At 36.5% G+C, this 12,204-nt stretch overlaps 1 protein-coding gene across 1 annotated transcript in view; it reads left to right on the top strand.

The window, feature by feature from the left end:
- LOC134747776 (connectin-like) overlaps window positions 1-12,204 on the top strand; it is a 115,251-nt gene that overhangs the window by 76,135 nt on the left and 26,912 nt on the right. The window lies entirely within an intron of this gene.

Genomic DNA, 12,204 nt, shown 5'->3' with positions numbered 1-12,204 from the left:
TTCCTTCACCGAAAAGCGACTGGTAAATATCAAATGATATTTCGTACATAAGTTCCGAAAAACTCAGTGGTACGAGCCGGGGTTTGAACCCGCGACCTCCGGATTGCAAGTCGCACGCTCTTACCGCTAGTAAGTAACTTATACTAGAGCGGTACTGTCATAGTAAATTTTGTAACCCCAGTAAATTCACTGCCATCTGTCGACACACTTTAAAACAAAAAAAAATATTTATAAAAATACGATAAAATGTATTTAAATATGGATAAATGATTTTTTTATTTGCATTAATTATTTTTATATGATTTTGACACGTGTTCTTTCACTGGTATGCGTTAAAATTATAAATAACAAACGAAACAGTCAACGCCCTCTATACGAGTGTAGGCCAAAACTAGTGGCGCCCTCTGAACGAGAATCAAATTTTCGTGATTTTCGAGGCACGTTTTTTCCTTAGACTGTATCCATCTATTACGGAGTTATATCTATCTTTGCGCTAGGCTACCAGCGCCACAAGCTCAGAATAAATTTAAAAGTGGAAAAATTACTGCCTTGGGTGAGACTTGAACTCACGGCCTCTGGGTCGATACTCCAGCACTCTGCCAACTGAGTCACCAAGACCTCATCCATAGTCAGCAGATAGCAGATATAAATCAGTTGGTGGATGTAGGTAACGAAAACATAAAACAATACGATTCATTAGTCAGGAAATGTTTAAATACAGACAGTAATATTGAAATCGCTCAAAAAAGTACTGAAAGTATAGAGTTGGAACCTACAGTACTATCATCACCCCGAGTTAGCTATAGCTCAGTATTGCCGATACCTGCGCCACAGGCGTGCCCTCCAGTGCCGGCCGTGTGCGCATCTAAACAAAGGGAAAGGGACGACTCGAGCGCGAGCTACGAGTGCAAGTGCGACGTAGCAGCCCCCAGCCCACCCGCGCCTCCGCGCGCCTCGGCGCCTACTCGTGATTCATGTGTGAGAACTCCCATTCGTAAGACTGTGCTATATACTGACCGGGTAGGTATAGGGCTAGGTGTGATAATGCATGACCTGCTGAATCAAGTTGTAGTCAATAATTGTATGCCAGAGACCTCCCTAAAACGTATTAGCGAACAAATTGCTGCCGAATCGTTTGACGAACACTCAACGTTGGTTGTGTATTTGAGTGACAGTTCGAATCTAAATAAACATAATATAAGCGTTTTTACCGAAACCATAGTAAAAATATCAAATAACAATATTGGAAAGATAATTGTGTACGCGTTTCCTTATTCAAACACATTATCGCTCAAGCGAAACAATGACATTTATAATTTTAACTTAATTTTACACAGACTAACAGTATATCATAATAAAGTATCATATTTCGATACGAATAAGTTTATTGACGGAAGTTTTGTTCTGACTCGCGAATATTCGCACCTTCCTAGGAAGTATATTTTTGATTGTGCTAAGTTATTAGCGTATAACATTGATCCCGTTATGAATAACATAACGAAGGACAAGCCGTACGCATTGAGTTTTATGAGCGCCAGGTCCGGCTCCGGCAGCAGCGCGGAGCCAGGCGCAGGCGACAGCACGCCGGCTGCGCCTACTTTAAACTAAATGCGTCGACAGCGCCTGAGACCGGGGTCGCGTGCCCCACTGCGCGCCGCCCTGGACCAGGCAGCCGCCCGCTTCCGCCGGAGCCCGGTAGCTTAGTAATTAATAATAAGAATAATAAGTTAACAATTAACGTTGCTCATCAAAATATTCAGGGGCTAGCTAGTAAGGAACTGGAGGTGGATTTATTTATTGACAATTATAATATACATGTTTTTTGTGTTACGGAACACTGGCTCAAAAGCCACGAAATTATGTTTAATTTTAAGAATCACGCTGTTGTGAGCTATTTTTCTAGACAGAAATGTATTCGTGGGGGATCTCTGATAATTATAAATAAAAACCTTAAATGTAAAGAGCGGAAAGATATAGTTCGCATGTCGGTCGAGAGAACAATTGAGTTATCTTGTGTTGAACTCGATCATTTTATAATAATTTGTGTATATAGGCCGCCGTCTGCGGACTTCAGCCTTTTTGAGTCAATAATGGAGGAAGCCTTAAATAAAGTTTTTAACAGCCCAAAATGTATTGTCGTTTGTGGGGATATTAATGTAAATCTGCTAGAAGATACCAGCACATCATCCAGTATATTACATTTATTTAAGTCGTACAACCTAGTAAATCTTTTTTGTGAACCCACGAGAGTTACGGAAACCACTGCAACCTGTATAGATAATATCTTTTGTACGAAGGACCCGACTGATAAGCTGGTTTTTAACAAGTTAGGCTCTGATCACTTTGGTCAACTAGCATGTTTCAGTGGTAAGGTGGATGAACTACCCTTAGAGATTTTGTACAGACCGGTCACAGAAAAGAGGTTGGTAACTTTTGGTAGTAACATTAAATCTCTACTTGAATTTCTAGAACCATGTAAAGAAGACCCTAATTTGTATTATTCTAAATTATTTAACTGTATAGAAACTGAATTTAATACATGTTTTAAAGTTAAAAAAGTTAAGCGCAAGGATAGAGTAAGTTTTGATGAGTGGGCTACTCCTGGAATCCACAAATCTAGAAATAGACTGTATGAACTATATGCATTAAGAGTATCAAATAGTGACCCCAATTTCAATGAATATGTTAAATCATATAGTAAATTATTTAAAAATATATGTATTATGGCTAAATCCAAATATTTTGCACGTAAAGTAAAAAACTCAAACGACAAGGTCAAAACCGTGTGGAGAATTATCAGTAGTGAGACTGGTAAAACGAAATCGCGTGATCCAAATTTTGCCCTACTAGTAGGTGATAAATTAGTAAAATCAGATATAGATGTCGCAAATGAATTTGAACGTTTTTTCACAAATATCCCTATTGAAACGACTAGACCGCTTAACTCGTCCTCCTCTATGGCCGAAAATATGCTAAAAGCAAATGTGCCGGAATGCCCAACGATTTTCTGGTTTAAATACGTCACACCGCAAACAGTCGTAAAAGCGTTTAGGACATTAAATCTAAAAAAGACCGAAGATATTTGGGGCCTATCGGTAAAAGTTTTAGTATCGATAGTGGATGCTATTGCACCGCACTTGGCCATGATTTTTAATAAATGTGTTGATATAGGAGTTTTTCCCGATCTTATGAAGCACAGTCGAGTCGTTCCATTATTTAAATCCGGATCAAAAAAAGAGCCTACAAATTTTAGACCCGTTTCTATTCTACCGGCAATAAGTAAAATCTTTGAACGAATAATGCTGGATCAGTTATTATCACATTTTAACGTTAATAAACTACTCTATAAAGAACAGTTTGGATTTACACGGGGAAGGTCAACGATGGATGCAGGCACGACCTTAATCAAACACATATTTGAAGCTTGGGAACAACAACTAGATGCAATAGGCGTGTTCTGCGATCTGTCGAAGGCCTTTGACTGTGTCGATCATGACACTCTTATTCGCAAGCTAAACCACTACGGCGTGAAGTATAAGGCTCTTGATCTCATCTGGTCCTATCTTATAAATATAATTCAGAAAGTGGACATAAATAAAACCAAATCGTCGGGGTCTATTACTTCAATGGGCGTCCCCCAAGGATCTATTCTTGGCCCATTCTTGTTTCTCGTCTATATAAACGATTTGCCTTATATAGTTAATGAAAAGCATAAGTTGGTTCTCTTTGCTGATGATACATCTATTATATTTAAAGTAAAAAGGAAACAGAGTGATTTAAATGAAATAAATGATGTATTGTCCTCTGTAGTTCATTGGTTTACTACTAATAATTTACTTCTCAATGCCAAGAAAACTAAATGTGTAAAATTATCTTTGCCTAATGTACAGCATGCGAGTGACGCTCAGGTTGTTTTAAAAGACGAAATTTTAGATTTTGATCATAAAGCTGTTTTTCTAGGCCTAACCTTAGATTCAAAATTACAGTGGGGTACGCACATTTCTACACTGGCCGGTAGACTAAGTTCAGCAGCATACGCAGTTAAAAGAATCCGTCAACTTGCAGATGTTGAGACAGCAAGGCTGGTGTATTTTGGATATTTCCACAGCGTCATGTCTTACGGCATTTTATTGTGGGGCAAAGCCGCTGACATTAATTCAATTTTTGTTTTACAGAAGCGTGCTGTTCGTAACATATATAATTTAGGAACGCGAATGTCTCTTAAAGATAAATTTAAAGAAATCAATATTCTCACTGTTGCTTGTCAATATATTTACGAAAATATAATGTATGTAAGAAAAAATATCGACATGTATAAATTGAATAGTGACATACACAATTTTAACACTAGAAATAAAAATAAATTGGCGATTCCGAAATTCCGTTTAAATAGAGTAAATAATATGTCATTTATGGGGAACAGTGTGCGCTTTTATAATAAGTTACCATCTAAATTAACGAAATTGTCAATGAATAAATTCAAGTCAATTGTAAAACGACAGCTTTTACAAAAAGCTTATTATACGGTTAAGGAATTCGTAGAAGATAAGGATGCATTTATGTTAAAATAGAATAATTATGTATATATAGTTATAAGTTGACATGTGAAAGAGCTAGCTTAAGCCTATTTACAGAATAAACATTTTGAATTTTGAATTTGAATTTTGAATTTTGAATTTTGAGCAAATCTTCCCACTATATGGGTCTAGGGGACCCTGGCGACATCTACCGTAAGAGCGTTACACTTCTTAAACGGCCACCGGAGTTCCAAGTCATGTTGGAAATTCACCAGTTATGCCCATTTGAAATTAATTTTTAACAATCAGAAAACGTGCACGAACGATGCTATGAAGTCGCACCCAAGGCAGTAATTTTTTCACTTATAAAATGCTAAACAAGAGTGAATAGGCTGTTACTGAACCGGTGAGCTCCATCTTAGGCCCTGTCTTCACTTTCCATCAGGTGTGACTATTTAGGGCCAATCGCCGATCAGTTTTTTAATTTTTTTATTATTTATTAAGAAACAAAGTTGTCTTATAAAACAGATGAGTTTATAAAGTAACATTTTTCTAGTAATAGACCTATAGTTTCCTATATGTAAACGAATATTAATAAAAACTTATTACTAAGTACAAAAGACATGCATATTGTAGATATAGTCCAACAAGAAATTGTAGAAAATTATTAAGAAGGAGAAGATGGCAACAATTAGTACGATTTTTTATTTATTTATTTTTTATTTTTTTATTATTTTTTAGTTCAATTTTATTTAATTTCTACTATTTCATGCCGCACCACATGTGTGACGAGATATTTGACGAAATCTTAAATTTAGAATCGGGTATTTTTATCTCAAAGAAGAATAAGCTAATTTCTTAAACAATCTCAATGAGCTGCCAAATATGTCCACGTTTTGTCCAGTTTATAATAAATAAATAAAAAAAACTGAAAGAAATGTTTGCTTACCAGTAACTTACACAAAAAACCGGCCAGTTCCGTACTTTTTAGTATTTGTTGTGATAGCGGCTACAGAAATACATCATCTGTGAAAATTTCACCTGTCTAGCTATCACGATTCATGAGATACAGTCTGATGACAGACAGACGGACATATAGACGGACATTACTAAGACTCCGCGTCTTAGTAATAGGGTACCGTTTTTACCCTTTGGGTACGGAACCCTAAAAATGTGACTTGCGAACTATGTATTACAAATTACAAAACATTACCATTACCTTTGAATTGTAAGAAGAACTCCAGGTTTCATAACAACAATATATTTATTGATCACAATATTCCGTTACAGTTCAACATCCAATCACCTCTCTTCACAATCGTCCACCCTTCACCTCTGCCCGTAACCGAATGCCCGTTAACCGCCATGCCAGTCGCATTTTTCTTTTCTTTAAACTACCTTCCATTTACAAATGTTAACAATCAATAACTTTACTTTTTTTTGTTCTTATTTACTGCAAATTTGGTTTGACCAGCTATATTTACATTATTTTGTATTTATTAATATTTATGCGACTATCAAAGAGAAAAAAAAAACATTTCAATTAAAATATTTATTTACGTTGTATATATACTACCTATTCCTATTTTTTTTTCTGGGTGAGTTCAAGTCTCACCCAAGGCAGTAATTTTTCCACTTTTAAATTTATTCTAAGCTTAATAGCATCGATCGCAGACGTTTCTGCTTGTTAAAAATTAATTACCATTACCTATTACAAAACAATGTGTTGTCGCATATTGAGCAAAATGTATTATTTCTTTATTTCATAAGTTCGGTTATTGTTTATGTAGCAATGGGAAGCTGACTTATTCATATATCGAATACCTCGAGGTAAATAACATATTATCTAGACTAGACCAATTACGGGCTAGGATTACACAAAAAATGCATTTTTCACTTTTGTTGCCTTTTTTTTAATTTAACAACCTGGCTACAGCGTTGTCGGCTTAAAGGATTTGAAAATAGAAGTTCAGACCCGCCTCGGGATTATAACTAGTGCATGGTGAAACAGTTTTAAAGCAGAATACAAGTTTTTATCCGCGGTTTTTAAAACTCTAAGTCTTAAAACTACAGTTCGGAATTTCTTTTTCATTTAGCTACGTTATAGTTACTGAAAGTTTTCATAAACTACGCTTTTTAGAAAGAAAAATTACGTCATAAAGGCGTGTTATTAAAATAAGCGTGTAGAAATTTTAACACTTAAATTCGAAAGGCAATATATCAGGGTAGAAATAAATTGTTAGTTACCGTAGTTTTAATAACAAAACTTCCGTGAGACACAGACATATTAAATATATTAGTAACGGGTCACTCATTCACTATTTTAAGTCGAAAAACGCTCGACATGTTTCACTCCGTACCGAGTAGTATCATCAGGAGCTTGCGTTGACGGTGACGGACCGGCGCAGTACGATACGTGAGATATTTAATATACCGTAAAGTTAAGGTTAATGTTGATGTTTTTATAGTTTCTGTTGAGTTTCTAAAAATTAGAGACTGCAATGTATTTTGAAAAAGTTGTGACGGTGAGTATTTTTATTTTATTTTATTTTATTTGGCATGGTTACACGAAGTAAATAACTACTTTAAATATTAAAATACGAAACTGTAATTTAGTGACATATTTTATTAGATTTTTTTTAGATTTTTTAGTTTTTTTTTTAGATTATTTAATAATTTTTTTTATTTACCAAATACCAAATTATATTACGAGTACTTACTTACAACTCTGTGAGTTTTTGTGCAGTTAGTTGTAAATATATTTATTTTCATTTTATGAAAATCAAACGAGAAATTATTTTTTATTTATTAGATTAATGGTTAATGAAATAATGACTAGACAGAAAATACAACAACGTGCCAGATGTCGGCGTTGACTAAAGTCAATTAAGTAAAAAAAACTTGGCGTGATTCACGATAACGACGTTTTAGTAGAAAAAAATCAAAGGCAAAAGTCATATTTGTAACTTCGATTTATTTTCCTTATACGGGAAAATAAGGTTACCAAAGTAAGTATAATTATATTTTCTTATTACTTTTCTGTTTGACTGGAGATTTTAGCTCTCTCATCTTAAAAAAGTAATATCTCAGAACAATTTACAGTCACATATGACCTTATTGTACGTGAAACAGATTTAAGAGCCGCACGGACCCGGCTTATGGCATCTGATTCATTACAGGGAGCTTATCTGGTGTAAAATATGGGAAACGTAATTAATTATCTAATATATTTCAGTCAATGTACCATATTTTGAAGGAAATGTATTTAATAATCCAAAGAAGGCCCGGTTCTTCAGCTTGTCTACTTTCAATATTCCATATTTTTATAAGTGTGAAAGGATTCAGATTTTACGTCCATGTTCGCTAGTATCATAAGCAAAACTGCAACTTCATATACGACGTTTTCAACCAAAAGGTACCACATTGTCGCTTGTTGATAAGGTTTATTTCTAATTGAAGCTAGATGGAAATAGCGCCTTACTGACAAGCGACAATAAGTACCCTTTTGGTTGAAAATGGCACATATTAAACATAAGAAAAAAAATAACGCTGGACTTTATTTTGTGCAGGTGACTTAAAGGTTACTTTGGGAGTGTGACTGCAGCAGCGTTGCTACAGTCTGCATAGCTGCAATATTAATTATCTAGGATTTCAACATTGATTTGAACATTTTAAATGTGAATGTCATTGATTGCCTTTTATAATTGCAGTAGTTAATGCAACCTGCTGCATTGCTGACGACTGCGTTGCTGCAGGAACTGTCGACTTCCTTCATAATTCTCATTTCTTGCAGACTACAGTCTGAAGCAACGCTCGAACAGTAATGCTGTTGCGATTATAATCCACCATATAACCTTAAGCAGCAGTGCGTTCAGCTATCTAGTTTTTGAAATATCGTAGGGCTTTGTTAGATCATAATATGATTGCCAAAAAACATGAATAGCAATCTTAAGGCCTATGTAGTAACTCATCGATTATAGACCTAATTAAACAACTTTCACGGGATAGAATAAAATAACGAATTTAGGTCAAAAACTGAAATTGTTACTAATTTTGCAAAAAAAGCTAATATGAAAATACGCTAATACGAACGCTGTAAAGGGTTCGAAACGTCGGGATGTATTATAAATTCAATATACGCGATATAATCCGTTTTTATAGTTTTATTTCATGAGTAACTATCGCGGTAACCGAAGACAATATTAATATGAAAATACTAAAAAGTGGAATAAATTTTATATGTCAATACAAAACAAAAACAATTCAATAAACTTAAGACTAAATTTAAGCCTAGTCAAAAAGTCCCCCACGAGTTGTCCCCGGCGCAAAGGTGCCCATCACACTAGTCGCGTTACCACGTTGATGACGTTGAAATACTAAAAATGTGTATTTTTATTTTGGATCGTCGTCGGTTGCGATTGCGAAATAACAATTCAATATAACCAGTGATATACGCGATCCCGGGCACGCGCGGCCGTCCGCCCAGTGCTCAGTGAGTTGCGTTGCGATGTAAAGTGGCGCCACTGGCGTCACGATTTTTCAAAAACGGCTGTCTGAATGCACTGCACCATAAATATCGATACCTCGCATCTATCCTAAGTAATGTAAGCACTAAAATAACCGTCACTCCCATTCTCCCAAGGCTTTCGCATTTTGTTGAAACTTAGGTCCGTTAGCACCTTAATGTTTCTACTAATGGTTCTACTTCTACACACAAGTTTTATTGTGTAAGTTGTGTAAACCGGCCATTCTGAGTCGAAACCAAAATGCTGCGGTGTTGGTTGTATATTCCCATCGCTGAACGAGTCAAACATTCGAAATCCACGTTTACGAAGACCGCGAGATTAACAATCTGCAAGTTGCAGTACTTTCTCAAAATTTTCGCAATTTATGGAAACTTTCTTAAGAACATTCTCAATGCAAGTTCCCATTTAGAAGATTTCCGTTCATATTTTGGGATTACTAGCTTTTGCCCGCGACTTCGTCTGCTTGAAATCAGTAACAGCAACTAGAGTAAGTGTAGCGGCTGGGAAAAGTGTAATAGCAACAATTCAATGCACACAAATTGCTTACACAAATTATCAGGCAATTCATTTATTATCTTAATTCCATCCCGCTTTTGACCTTAAGGGATTATTTTCAGGACAAAAACTATCCTATGTATTTCTCCGGGACTCAAACTATCTCTATGCCAGATTTCAACTAAATCGGTTTAGCGGTTTAAACGTGTGTTGATAAAATATGTAAAATATGATTATGAGTAGAAGTAAACAACATGCAGTCTTATCGCGAATGAGCGATCTCTTTGATAACGTTTGGATACCAACTTTTAGGAAATTATAAATAGAAATTAAAATAATAATATTTTATTGTTTCTTATAAGTTATAAGTCTGCATGTTGTTTACTTCTACTCGTAATCATATATATTTTACATATTCATATCATATCATATCATTTATTCCATTATTGTACGTAAATAAATCATGGATGCCTCAAGTCTCGGAGCCTACTTTTCGTGAAGCTGATTGCCTACATGTTGCAGTCAAGAATAGATTTGATGTTCTGGGCATATATCGGTCGCCATCGTTCAATGACACCACAAATTTTTCCAACTCGCTTATGTCTGCAGTGCAGTCATTAAAAGGTTCCCCCTTCGTGATAGTTGCAGGAGACATAAATATAAACACACTGACAGATAATATCTCACAACTTGGCATATGCGCGAACTACCTATGCATGCTAGCGGAACTAGACTTAAAGCAAACAGTGACCAAGCCTACCCGTGGCGACTCTTGTCTGGACCACGTTCATGTCACTGCAAGATTACCGGCAGCAACGGTCGTTTGTAAATCAGACATCACAGACCATGACCTGATTGTGACAGGTATAAGCACAAAAACTTCTAAACAAATCCAAAACAAGCGATTTGTGAAGAAAATTGATACTGAAGACGTTAAAAATGAACTTCGAAACTCTGATTGATCCAGAGTCACTTCCGCACTCACAATGCAAGAAGCTGTTAAGGCCTTCAATCAACTGTTGCTTGACGTTATTTCCAGACACTCAGCATATGTAGCCACTAGCCGATCCAAGTTTACGATTAAGCCCTGGATGACCCCTGGGCTCATCCGCTGCTCAAGGCATAGAGATCATCTCCACCAAAAATGTCGCAAAAATCCAAATGATCAAATCCTGAAACAAATTTATATTCGCTACAAAAATTTCCACAACAGGCTTCTACGGAAACTAAAATATAACTACGAATCAGCTGAGCTAGAAGAAAATAAGAATAACCCTAAAAAACTCTGGAACTCCATCAAGAACATCACTTACACGACGAAAAATGTACCAAAACCAACAGAACTAACGCAAATTAAGAGTACAGTTGCCGAATCTCTCGATTACTGTAATCAGTTTTACGCAAGAGTTGGCGAAACGCTGGCCAACGACGTGCTTGAAACCACTAACAAAACTCAAGAGGACCTTGCACGTGTAATGGCATCAAATGTTTCTCCCCCTCAGTCTCTTTTTCTAATTGCAACTAGCGAATCAGAGGTTGAGTCGATAATAAATAGCCTGAAACCAGATAGCTCTCCTGGTCTTGACGGGATTACAAATCGTCTGATAAAGGCCATCAAAAGCTACATTATCACTCCCCTCACACACATTTTCAACCTTAGCTTGTCCGAGGGTATCTTTCCTGAAGTATGGAAAGAGGCAGCGGTCATACCACTACACAAAGCAGGGGACAAATCCAATCCTAGTAATTACAGACCAATTTCTTTGCTCGGGGCTCTTTCAAAAATCCTAGAAAAATTGGTCAGTAAGCGCCTGGTTAGTTTCCTGGAAAAAAATAACATAATCTCAAATCGCCAGTTTGGCTTTCGAGAAAAAAGGTCGACTGAAGACGCAGTGGTACTTATGACAAAGTTAATATCAGGATACCTGGACAATAACGAAAGCTGCATCGGTGCCTTCCTGGACCTAACCAAGGCGTTCGACACTGTCTCAATCCCAATCCTACTAAAAAAACTAGAACTCGTAGGAGTGAGAGGGATCGCCTTGAAATGGTTTAGCAGCTATCTGTCAGGCCGAACACAACGAGTGAAGATAGACCAAGACATAAGTAATCCTATGGAAATCGGTTTCGGGGTCCCGCAGGGTAGTGTTCTGGCTCCTATACTATTTAATGTTTACATTAATGACATAGCGTCAAGCAATTTACCAAACGCTGATATAATTTGCTATGCCGACGATACGGCAATTATCTTCCACGATTGCAGCTGGGCAAATGTTGCTGAAGCCGCAGAGAGAGGTCTGGGGGTTGTAGCTGACTGGCTAAATCGCAACTTGCTCACACTTAACACCACAAAAACCAAACTCATCTGTTTTCATAAAACAAAAGCCTCAGCTCCTACTTTTTCACCCAGTATCAAAATTCACACTTGCAACCGAACCCATTCATCAACATCTTCCTGTCCTTGCCAGCCGATCGACAGGGCTACTTCCATAAAATATCTCGGGGTGGTAATTGACGAAAAGCTGGATTTCAAGAACCACGTAACAACCACAGCAAATCGCGTACGCAAACTTATTTACATTTTTAAAATTTTAAGAAACTCTGCAAACAAATCATTGCTTAGAACAGTCTACATTAGCATCTGCCAATCCGTACTAGCATACTGC

This window comes from Cydia strobilella, chromosome 15 (assembly GCF_947568885.1).
Source record: "Cydia strobilella chromosome 15, ilCydStro3.1, whole genome shotgun sequence".
Lineage (NCBI taxonomy): Eukaryota > Metazoa > Arthropoda > Insecta > Lepidoptera > Tortricidae > Cydia > Cydia strobilella.
This window is presented reverse-complemented; position numbering and strand designations above follow the sequence as displayed.